We start from the raw sequence: 10,997 nt of genomic DNA, 5'->3' as shown, positions 1-10,997 counted from the left end.
AGAATCCTTTTGGGAACTGGTTTTCTAGATTCAGGGCTGGTGTTGCTTTCAGGGTGAAACTTTCTAACCTCTTCAAAGAAAAGACTGGTTTGACCCCAGAGCCCTTATTTATAACAACCAGTCACAAGATGATCATCCTACATGACCTATGGAACATGCTATGCACTATTTTTAGATACCATAGAATGTGTTCAAGGGCAAATGACACATTCCATGATTAAGAAAGAATTCCTGCAGGAACATTCAATAGTAGGAGATATAGACACATCAAAATGAGGCACCAGGTTTAATAACCCCTCCCAAATGGTTTAATAACCCTCCCCAAAACTTCTTTTTGTATTAACATTTTTGTTCTGAATAACCCCAAACAATACTAAGTTAAAGGTGAAATAAAATGCTTTTGATTTAAAAAGATATATATAATTTTTGAGATTCTATATCATCCATGCTATAAATGCATAGACATCTACAGAACTACATTTTCATTCGAGCTTTTGATTTTGCACATAAAAATGGGCAAATTAACCCATTATCTGATTTGTACATGCTCACAAAAAAAAAAAAAGAGGCCCAGCTGAAGCTGACCCCAAAATTTATAAATAAATATCTTTTGAAGATGCACTACAGAGGCTTTTTGCCTACCATGTCTGAGTTAAAAAAATCTGTTTCTTCTGAAACAGTGGATGAGAACACGTGTTAACAAGGCAGGATCCAGTGGTCTGAGAACAGGACAAGGGACCAGGAACTGCTAAATTCTAATCCTCTAATGCAGATTTCCCTGGTGGCTTTGGCAAATCATTTAATCTCTCTGCTTCAGTTACCTTAATATTTAGTTAATTATTAGACAGGGCTGCAAAGAGACTTAAAGTGCTTAAAATAGTGAAGCAAACTATTTTCTTTACTCTACTTAAAGTCTTTACCCAGATTTTTAAAGGCATTTAGGCATTGCTGCACTCAGCTTCACAACACCTAACTTATTTAAGAGCCTACAACTAAAGGAGGAGTCTAAATCTCATTGATTGTCATGCCTAAATACCTTTAAAAATCTGGGCCTTAATGATGTCTTCAGTTTCTTGGTAGGTAAACAAAACAGCATCTGATTTTAATGTATATTGTTCTAATGTTTTTATTTGCTATTTTTAGCTGTAAGGAGGGCCCAATTCTGCTCCCTTACTCAAGTTATCTTGCTTTCAGACACTATTCAACTTAAGAATAGGAGAGTGCTTGATTTTTGGTTCTTAAAAAAAAGATTACATTTGTTTTTGTTAAACAACATTTCAGTTTACCTTCAGAAAGTATCTTGATGAAAAGAAGTAATGACATATACTTATTTCCTTTGCCAAAAGTAAAGACATGCATTACACTAACTTGTTGCTGGAAATTTTGATTTGTTACAACTTGTCTCAAGAAATCAACCTTGCTTTGCTAACAGTGGAGCCACACTGCATTACGCAACATCACTCTGCAGTGGTATATTTCAGTTTTGCTACAAACCTTGCAATGTTCTTGTTTCACAGTCATTAGACTCATAATGTTTGTAGGTGATTTCTGCTAAACTGGACATCTTAAACTTATATTACAGTCAAATCCTAACCCTTTCAGGTCTCAAGAGGGTTAGGATTTGACTGTAGGTTAGGATTTGACTGTCAGGTCTTGAATACTTTGGCTGCTTTCGTGTCCTTTCTAGATGAGGTATGGCATTGCTTTGTGTGCCACTGCAAATTTTAGTGTCTCAGTATTTCCATTTTAAAAACCTATTTTCAAGGGTTTATAACTCAGTTGTAGAATGTGCTCTAGGCTGAAATTTGGCATTCGAAGTTCCAGTCAAGAAGCTCAAGCACATTCTGTCTCTCATACATATTACACATATACTCATGCATATATATATACATATACATTCAAAATATAACTTGGTATAAAATGCTGTTGTTATTTTTAAGTAAAAAGAGTGCCAAAAATAATAAAAGTTAAGGAAAAAGGGTTGCCACCCTGCTTGTTCACTCTATTCTTCACCTATCTCCAGAGATAATTCTAGTTTTCTGACTGTTATTGGCTACTCTTGCCTCCTTTGTGAACTGTTTCTCTGAAAATGTCCGTACCACCCTGGGGTGCAATCTCAACAGATCTTACAAGGTAAACAAAGTCAGATCTGGTCATAACATGGCCAAAGGAAAACCAAGTGCTATAGCAAGTGGTGTTGATTCATTCTTTCTTCTGAATTGGTGCTTATCTAAGCATGACATCAGTGAGAACAGCACCGCTTTTAAAGACTTAATGCCAAGAGTCTGATTACCTTCAACTATTTTTTGACGAGTCCATGAGATATTTTGTAAGTATAGGACTATTATCCTCAGCGTCAGATTCAAATTTGGATGATTATATTCTGTTCCTCTATATTGTCCTGTGGTATCAATTAGCTATGGTGTTTTTCCTCCTGTCCTGTCCTAAACTGTTGTGTAATACAGCTGTGCACAGATAAACATTTGGTATAGTTCACGTACAGGTATGGAATGCATTAAATTGTACATTTGTAGCATGGGGGGGGGGGGTCGTCTCTCTCTGGATGGGCCAGATTTCAAAAAGAGCTGAGCTTCCATGTAGGTCCAGATTTTGAAAAGTGACCAGCAGTTACTATTGTTCTCAATTTGGCCACTTAATTTAGGTGTCTAACTGGGAGCTGAGTTCCTCTGAAAATGTGTCCCAAGTTATAGGTGGTGAGATACAAGAGAAATTGTTAGTCTATTATGCGCTACATTTTCCTGAAATAATTTTGCTTAAATCGCACTGCTTAATTAATTCTTAAATTCTTGGTTAATTAATTTTAAATGGCGACACACCTCAGGCTTTTAACTCCCCACCAGTGTCAACTATTTCTTGTATCCTCCTTTTCCAAACTCCTTCCTAATTTTGGAAAGAAAGTGCTGTGATTCATGAATGACTCCACACCTCTAAACCTACTTTTGAATTAGGGCTAGTCTAACATTTAATATGACATTTGGTCACTTAAATTTTAGAAGTCATTCTATATCCAGCTTGGCTTACGTGTGTGGATGTATAAAACATCAGTCATTTCTTACAGAACAATAGCTTTTTGAATTGGCAGCACTTCCCCCACCCAAGAGAAAAAACATTTTAAGTGTATTAACAGAGACTTCTATGTTTCTTCCTTGTCTCATATGCCTTACAGGGTTCTAAATTAACCATATCAACTCAGGAAAGGGACTTGGGTGTTGCAGACAGATCCGTGAAGACATTTGCTCAATATGCAGCTGTGACCAAGATGTTAACAAGATATTAAGGTGCATGAGGAATGGGAAAGAGAATAATACAAATAATATTATAATACAAAATCAGTGGTGGGGCCTTATATGGAATATTGTGTGCAGTACTGTTCATCTCAAAAAAGATACTGCAGAAATACTGGGGATTCAGAGAAGAGTGAGGAGAATGATGAAGCGCTTGGGAAATGGAGAGATTGAAAAGGCAGGGACTATTAAATTTAGAAAGGAGATAAATTAAAGGGGCTATGATAAAAGAATATATAATAATGAATGGTCAAGAGAAAGTAGATCAGGAGCTTCTGTTCTCCCTGTCTCACACAATAAAAAGAGACATTCAATTACATTAAAAGGTGGGAAATTCCAAACCGATAAAGGATCTTTTTCCCCCACATAACATGTAGTTAAACTGTGGAAGTCATTGCCACAGGAATTCACTAAGGCTAAGAACTCAAGATTCAAAAAGGGATTGGATATCTACATGGATATCATGAATATCCAGAGTTGTTAGAATGAGAAATAATACATTTTTATTGGAATTTAGCAATACATGGAAGGGATATTAAACCTCATGCTTCAGGACTTAAGCTAATGTTTAACCATCAGAGACCAGGTTGAGCCCTAATGTAAGGGGCACACTAACCCATATCTGCCTTTTGCAGGGTTGTTAAATCTTCTTTAAAAGCCTCCAGTACTGGCTGCTGTCAGAGACAGGATACTGGACTAAATGGACCTCTGGTCTGATCCATTATGGTGATTCCTATATCTAAACTTATTCTCTCTCTAGTTTTAAACAATGGCTTTTAACAAATGTAAGTTTTGTTCACATTATTCAAAGTAGTTTCCTCACATGGGGTAGACAATAGTGCAGACAAAGCAACTGAAGACAGAATAGGGGAACACAATAGGCTGTCACATTCTAAAATGAGAATAAGTCTCAATCCCCCATAGAAATGGAATTTTCAACCGAGGGGAAAAAACCCAAGTGTGTTGCTTCATACAGCTGTACCAGTGAAGAGGAAAATACCTTTTAGGAAGTGCTAAAAATGTCCTGCAGTACCAGCTTCTTTGGAAGATTCCCAGCCATGCCCAGAAGCAGAAGTGCTGGCTATTTCATTGAAGAAATCAGATTTCATGAGATTTCCAGTTTATTTTTGTAGACTCATGAAATAGGGATAAGCACCCAAACTTTTTGAACCGAACCTCAATTCCAAAGGCACACCACTGAAGGAAAGAGAAGACATACCTTTCTCATGTGAAAGGAAAACATATTGGAGAATTTATTCAAGAACAGTTAATCCATATGAAAATAAAAGTCTCGGAAGTTAGCCAAAGCTCTGGGATGATGTGGTGCTGAGTAATTGGTAGTGCAAGTCAAAGCTGCTTAAGAAAACTTAATTAAAAAAAATATTCAGAAGACTTTGTGAAATTTACTAACCTTGGGAAAGATACTCTTTCCTTCTTTCAATTTCTTTGCCACTTATTGGAAGTGCTCACCCACCCCTCATTTCAGATGCTATGCAAGTTTCCTTCAAGAACTAAGGAGGAGACATTCATTAAATTAGAGAGCTAGGCAGTGACACATATTTCTACAAATAATGCAAAAAATCAAGTTACAAGCAGGCTTGTAATGACAGAATAAAGCCTCTAGTTGAAAAGTTGTTCCTGTAAACAACAAGGATGAAATTCACTCTGTGGAGAGGGCCAGCTCAAGACTTATGCACTGTTTAAACATAAAAGTTTAAATGGTGAGCAAACCATTATTTTCCTCATACCAGTACATTCTAACATTTACTTCCTGTCATACACAGTCCTGGAAGAATTCACAGAGAAATTGGCCTTCCACATAGTAAATAAGGGCCCTATTGTGCAAAGTGCTGAGCTGCCGGAGTTCCCATTGACTTCAGTAGAAGTTTGGGCCATTCCACATCCTGCAGGAGTCAGAAAGCATCTCACAGGATTAGTTCCTAAATGCTTAAAACTAAACTTTGCAGGCATTTACCACAAAATTACAGAGTCAGGTGATGATGCAGTAAAATCACAGCCAGAAGATATATTTTGCATGTGAGTCCAGGGAACTGCTAATGAGCCTCACAATTGAACTTGAAGGGAAAAAAATGGTTTATGAAATATTTTTGGAAGCTTCTGTTAGACTATTTTAGAAAGAATCAGAAGTTTTAGCCTTTATATGCCATAAACTCCATTTATCCTTTTACCCCACACAATTCTTACCAACATCTCTCCTTCAGATTTTTAACCCCACATGGCAGTTATGCAACAAAAGGATCACTTTGACTAATTCAAAAGTTATGGCTTAGCCTTAGCAACCATAACTGTGGCTATTATTTGAGAAGTGTATGTAGTTTCAGAGATCTTTTCTCCAGGGAAAAATATGTTTCTCAGTTTGTTTTTAACCACAAACTGGCTGGAGTACTCCATGTTTTCTTTAACTGTGACTTCAGTGAAGCCTGTGTTCTGTCTGCTATGATGTATCTGAGTGCAAACAGCCCACTGTTAGCCATTATGTACCTATTAGCACTGATTACTTTCTGATAGCTCTTCACCAGTTGGTTTCACTCACTTTGACAGATTTGGCGCTTTGTTTAACCTTTAAACTAGTGGGGCAATAACACTGTTGACAGAATTGGAGAAATAATTAAGGAAAACTTAGCCAAGGCATAAGAAAACAACTGTAACAAGGCAGGTCTTTCTGTTAGATTTGAAAAGTTGTCAACTGACACACATTACAATGACCATAGCACAATATAGCATAATTATGGCTATTTCCAGTTTAATCTGCAGGAATCCAGTTTAAAGAGATTATTACTGCTTTACTAATCTTATTTTTTCTCACTGTAGCTACATACTGTCTAGGTCAGGAAGTAATTTATTTCAGCATTTTTACAGCATATAATATTGCAGGGAGAATACTAATAGTCTATAGCTATAGAGCGTCTATTTTGATTTATAAAGCTGAAACAGGCACTATAGTTTATTAAAGTACCGTCTGGAAACATGCTAAAATGAACGACTGCAACTTCACTAGGACATCTTTTTCAACTGACTATTGTTACAGGATAACACCTAATACCATAAATGAATAAGATTAATTAGAGGGAAAATATCATTGTCTGTTTTCCTTCTCTCCTCTTCCCCAGTTTATTTATTTGGTGTGTTTGACAGCACTTTGGGTGAAATTAATTCCAGCAAAGGCTCTGTGCAGGCAGAATGTGGGCGTGTTGAGTAAATGAAATTCATCCCCCAATGCCAGGATGCAGGGTGACCATGCAACTGCTACTGGACTGGAATTACACCTGTAGTCCCACTGCATTGGCTGCATGGGGCAATGGATCCTCATACATGCCTCTTTCCTGGCTTGCACCCGGACAACCACAAACCTATCTGCCTTCTGTGCCAGCCTCTGATAGGTTGGTGTGATTCCTGACACACCCTCAGTCTGGGTTTTAAGTGGTGTGGAGGCCCTCTGCATTAAGGATAAATTTCACCCTTTGCGAAGAGTAAATTTCAGAGTTTTCTTTGTACAATCAAACTATCCGTTTCCCCTGTTGTTTGACAAGGTCTTGCCCAGCATAGGAGAGAGAAATATTTTTTGAAATAGGAAAATTTAATTGTAAAATCACAAAAGTTGGGACCCGTATTCATGGGCAAGTATAATACCTGAAATGACTTTAAACTCCTTTGTGAAAATTGACTTGATTTAAAGTTGATAGGTCCCTTTAAAATTTCCACTCAACTCTTTTTACTGAGAGTGATCTAATCTGTTTTTGAAAGAAATAGAGTGCTCAGGTTTATGATCAGGATATACTCAGCTTTATGAGCTGTATAATTATCACAAAAGCATAGTGAATATGCAGAATTCTACAAGACAACCAGAATTTTGATAATTTCTGTTCAAATATAAGGAATCCAGATTTGGTAGCTGGCAGGAAAGGGGTGAGCTTAAAAAAGATGTGTGCTTTTTGTATCCATTTAGTGATGCTCTTTGCAATTCAGTTAAAAATGCGAGTGTAGGTCACAGGCCTTTTGTCATTCTACCTGCCAACCCTGACATGCAAAGTATAGAAAAATGCTTCATTGCTGCATACAGATAATTAAAGTCTAAAAAATATTCCACTAAGGTAACCAAATTAGTCTGCCTGGTCATTAATAATTGAAGAGTTTGTAAGACATTAAAATATAATGTATTCATATTTTCCTCAGGTTGACTAGAGCCTTACATAATATGATATATTTATAATCTGTAACCTCTCTTGCTTTAGTTATATTTCCATTGGCCATGACAATAATAACTAAAATAGGCTACTTACCCTTCTTGTCAGATGTAAGATACTGACATCAAGCAAATAGCACAGTTGTCTCTTAATTAAGTGTGGTAACTAGTCTAATTTAGTGTCCTTTCATCAGTCATTTATCATCACTCTTACTGCTCCTAGTATTAGTTCTTATGCTAATTGCTCACTGTAATGCTCCTAAACTACATAACTGCATAAATATTTCCTGGGCAAGAAGTTCAGCATTTCCAGCAGCTCACTGCAAGTATTCCACAGCAAAACATGCTCTGTGCAGCATTTGGATAGGAAAAAAATATAATGTAGGGCGAATTTGTCCTTGGTCATGCAAACATAATGCAGTTTTTAATGTGGTTTCTGAGCTTGAACAGCTCTTCAGTGAATGAAAAGGGTAAAGTAGGTAGACATTTAAGATGAGGGTTTTTTTGCTGAAAGAAAAACTGAACTCCCCCTGAATTCTCTTTCAACTTGACTAGTTTTCTTGCCCTCTTTCACTTTTTGAATCCCTCTAAATTTGTGCTTCCATTTTACTGTATTCTGAAACGAAACATTTTTTAAGGGTATCTGGAAACTGAGAAAGCTTTTGGCATCACATTTTTCACCCTTGTGCATTAGGGTCTCGACAAATAAGACATCACGTAAAGGAGAAAAGAATGGTGTTTCTCTTTCCACAGTCGGTGCATTTGAAATCATCTTTATCTCATTCTAAAACACACAATACGCTTTACACTTCAAAAGGGTAGAGATATAAAGAGGTGTGTTAATTAGGGTGATTTTAGTACAATTATTGGAGCAAAAGTGTACAGTAGCTGTCTATTGTTTTTAAAATAGAGCTTTATTATTAAAGATGTATGTGACATTGCTTATGGTGAAAAATAAAGTTATTTAATATGACACAGCAGGCCAGCAGTGTTTCAGGAATAAATGGAACTGGGTCATTATGTGTAAACTGAAAACTTGTTCCTGACTGTTAGTGTAGAGCACTTACACATGAATTCATAAACCCCAGACCAAATGGATTGGTTAGAGATCAGCAGACACATGAATTTCTCAGTAAATGTCTCTCACCCCATTGCCACTTTTTTCAGTACTCCATATGCTAGATTGCAAACTACAGATTTAGCCCTTTTGCCCAAAGGCATCCAAACCTGTGAAAAGCCTAGCTGAAGCACTGTCTATTGTTCATTGACAACTTGTCAATTTACTTCCAGGCAAAATAACTCATAAACATGATAAGTAAGGCAGATAAAACAAGAATTCTTTCACACTTTGCAACTTTACTGCAAAAATGCCTTATTTTTCATAAATGTGTGAAATCTCCCCTCAGAATTGTGACTGTGCATTGAACTTTAAAACTGTGTGGAAACAGCACACGCATCTCACAATTTCAGTCTATAATAAGATGAATGTTAAATATTAAACATGGATTAAAAGTGATAAAATAAAAGATTTTCAAGGTTCAACAACATCATCATTGGCTATCTAGCTCTTTGAGCTAATAAAAGTTAAGTTTAGGAGTAATCTCCAAAAAAACAAATGTTTGAATACCAGCCTCAAATTTGACATTTTTATATATTTATAATGGCTATTAACCAAACCTTATCAGTTCAGAAATAATAATAAAAAATCCTCTACCTCATATATAGTGCAGTGACCATTACATAGAAATCCACAACGTGCCAATTCAGGGTATGCCCAACTTTTAATTTTTAGATATTTTTTAATTTTCACAAAGAGATGAGCATACAAGTGCCTTTTAAATCAAGCCACTATCTCATCATCACACAAAGGGTTTATACTTATTTGTTTTCACACTCATGGCTGACTCATGCACTCATGAATTGATATTTGCTGGAAGGATTTTTAAGCGGGGTATTTTCTTGCATTAGGGTATTGGGAGAATCTTTTTTTTTAAAATGGCTACTAAAAAAACAATGATGCTTGTTTACACTGTTGAGACTACTTCTTCTTATACCAAACATGTGAATTTCACTGATCCTTTATCCTCCTCCCCTTGACTTTTCCTCTTGTCTCCCACTATATGCTAAGATTGTAAGCTCTTTGAGGCAGAGATTTTCTTTTTAATACATGTTTGCACCTTGCACAAAGAGGCTCTGATTCCCGTTTTTGGGGCTCCAGGGATTACTGCGATACTAATAAATAATGATACAAAACAGAATGTTAAAACATGCAAAATAAGAGGTTCATACTTTTTAGTAGATAGCAGGTTGCCTACATGCCATATACATTCATGCATGTCATGATTCATTTTGGTAAATTTTTCAAGCACATTCACAAATATTTTAATCACATTCATGCTTGCTCACAAAGTTGAAGCTCATGTGTGACTCTCGCATTCACCTCTATTTTCAAATGTTTATTACATACACTAAACATTTCAAACAAACATTTGTGAAGCGTTTTCTCTTAATCAAATTACAAAAGAAGATTCCAACTTTAAAAACAGTGTTTGCATTATACATATCTTATTAATATTAGATTATTCTTTGCTATGTCTAATTATAATAAAAAAATAATAGAAATGTGAACACATCACCTATTGATTCATTACTGAAATTCACATTCTGTTTATATTTCAACTCCGTATGTTATTGCACCCTCATTTTAAACCAATTTTAACTATAATTTAACAAAGTGTGGTTAATGCTTTGTTTTCAGTTTCCCCAAGAACTCTATTTCAGTGCCCTAGATCAGATAGAACAGCAGATCTTGGGAGCTTCACTGTTAATAATTCTGATATATAACTTGTATATTAAATAAGTCACTCCACAATTTTAATTTTAATGCTCTCTTCTCTACAAATGCTATAAACAGCTACACAAATTACAGTCCATATAGATACAGTTCAGATGGAGTGAGGCATGAAGGAGGACTTGTAATAATGTTAAAGAATAACAAACCAATAGTATACTGGATCTAGAATTTGGCTGGCCTCTGAAGCATGCTGTTGATGAGGTTCAATACCTTACCAATCATAATTTGCATATTAAAAGTTTATGCCCCCACAGAAGTTTGTGAAGAGTCTCTGTTGAACAGTTTTTATGATAAAATAGAAAAAGTAAGAAAACAAAGGAAAAGCAGACACATGTTGATAGAGGTGAATTACTTCAATGCTAAAATAAAAAAAGTTTGGGTGGCGGCCATAGTTGGAGATCATGGATTGAGATTTAGGAATGAAATACGAGACAGACCGATTGAATTTGCAAGCAGGAAAAATCTAGTAATCTGCAATACGTGGTTTCAGCATCACCCAAGAAGATTATATATGTGGTGAAGCTCTGGGGATGAACTGGGCCATGCTAGAAGGAATCAAACATGTTACATTTCAATATCAAAAAGATTTCATACTGCAGTTCCCATTCATAGACTGCAATAGTGATCATAATCT

General features: G+C 36.0%; 1 long non-coding RNA gene across 1 annotated transcript in view; it reads left to right on the top strand.

Annotated features, from left to right (window-relative positions):
- Positions 1-946: 946 nt before the first annotated feature.
- The window catches only part of LOC112059425 (uncharacterized), a 115,778-nt gene continuing 105,727 nt past the window's right edge, over positions 947-10,997 (top strand). Inside the window, exon 1 of the long non-coding RNA XR_006175804.2 lies at positions 947-1,076. This is a non-coding gene — a long non-coding RNA (uncharacterized LOC112059425). The remainder of the gene's footprint in view (positions 1,077-10,997) is intronic.

Source organism: Chrysemys picta, chromosome 6 (genome assembly GCF_011386835.1).
Source record: "Chrysemys picta bellii isolate R12L10 chromosome 6, ASM1138683v2, whole genome shotgun sequence".
NCBI lineage: Eukaryota > Metazoa > Chordata > Testudines > Emydidae > Chrysemys > Chrysemys picta.
This window is presented reverse-complemented; position numbering and strand designations above follow the sequence as displayed.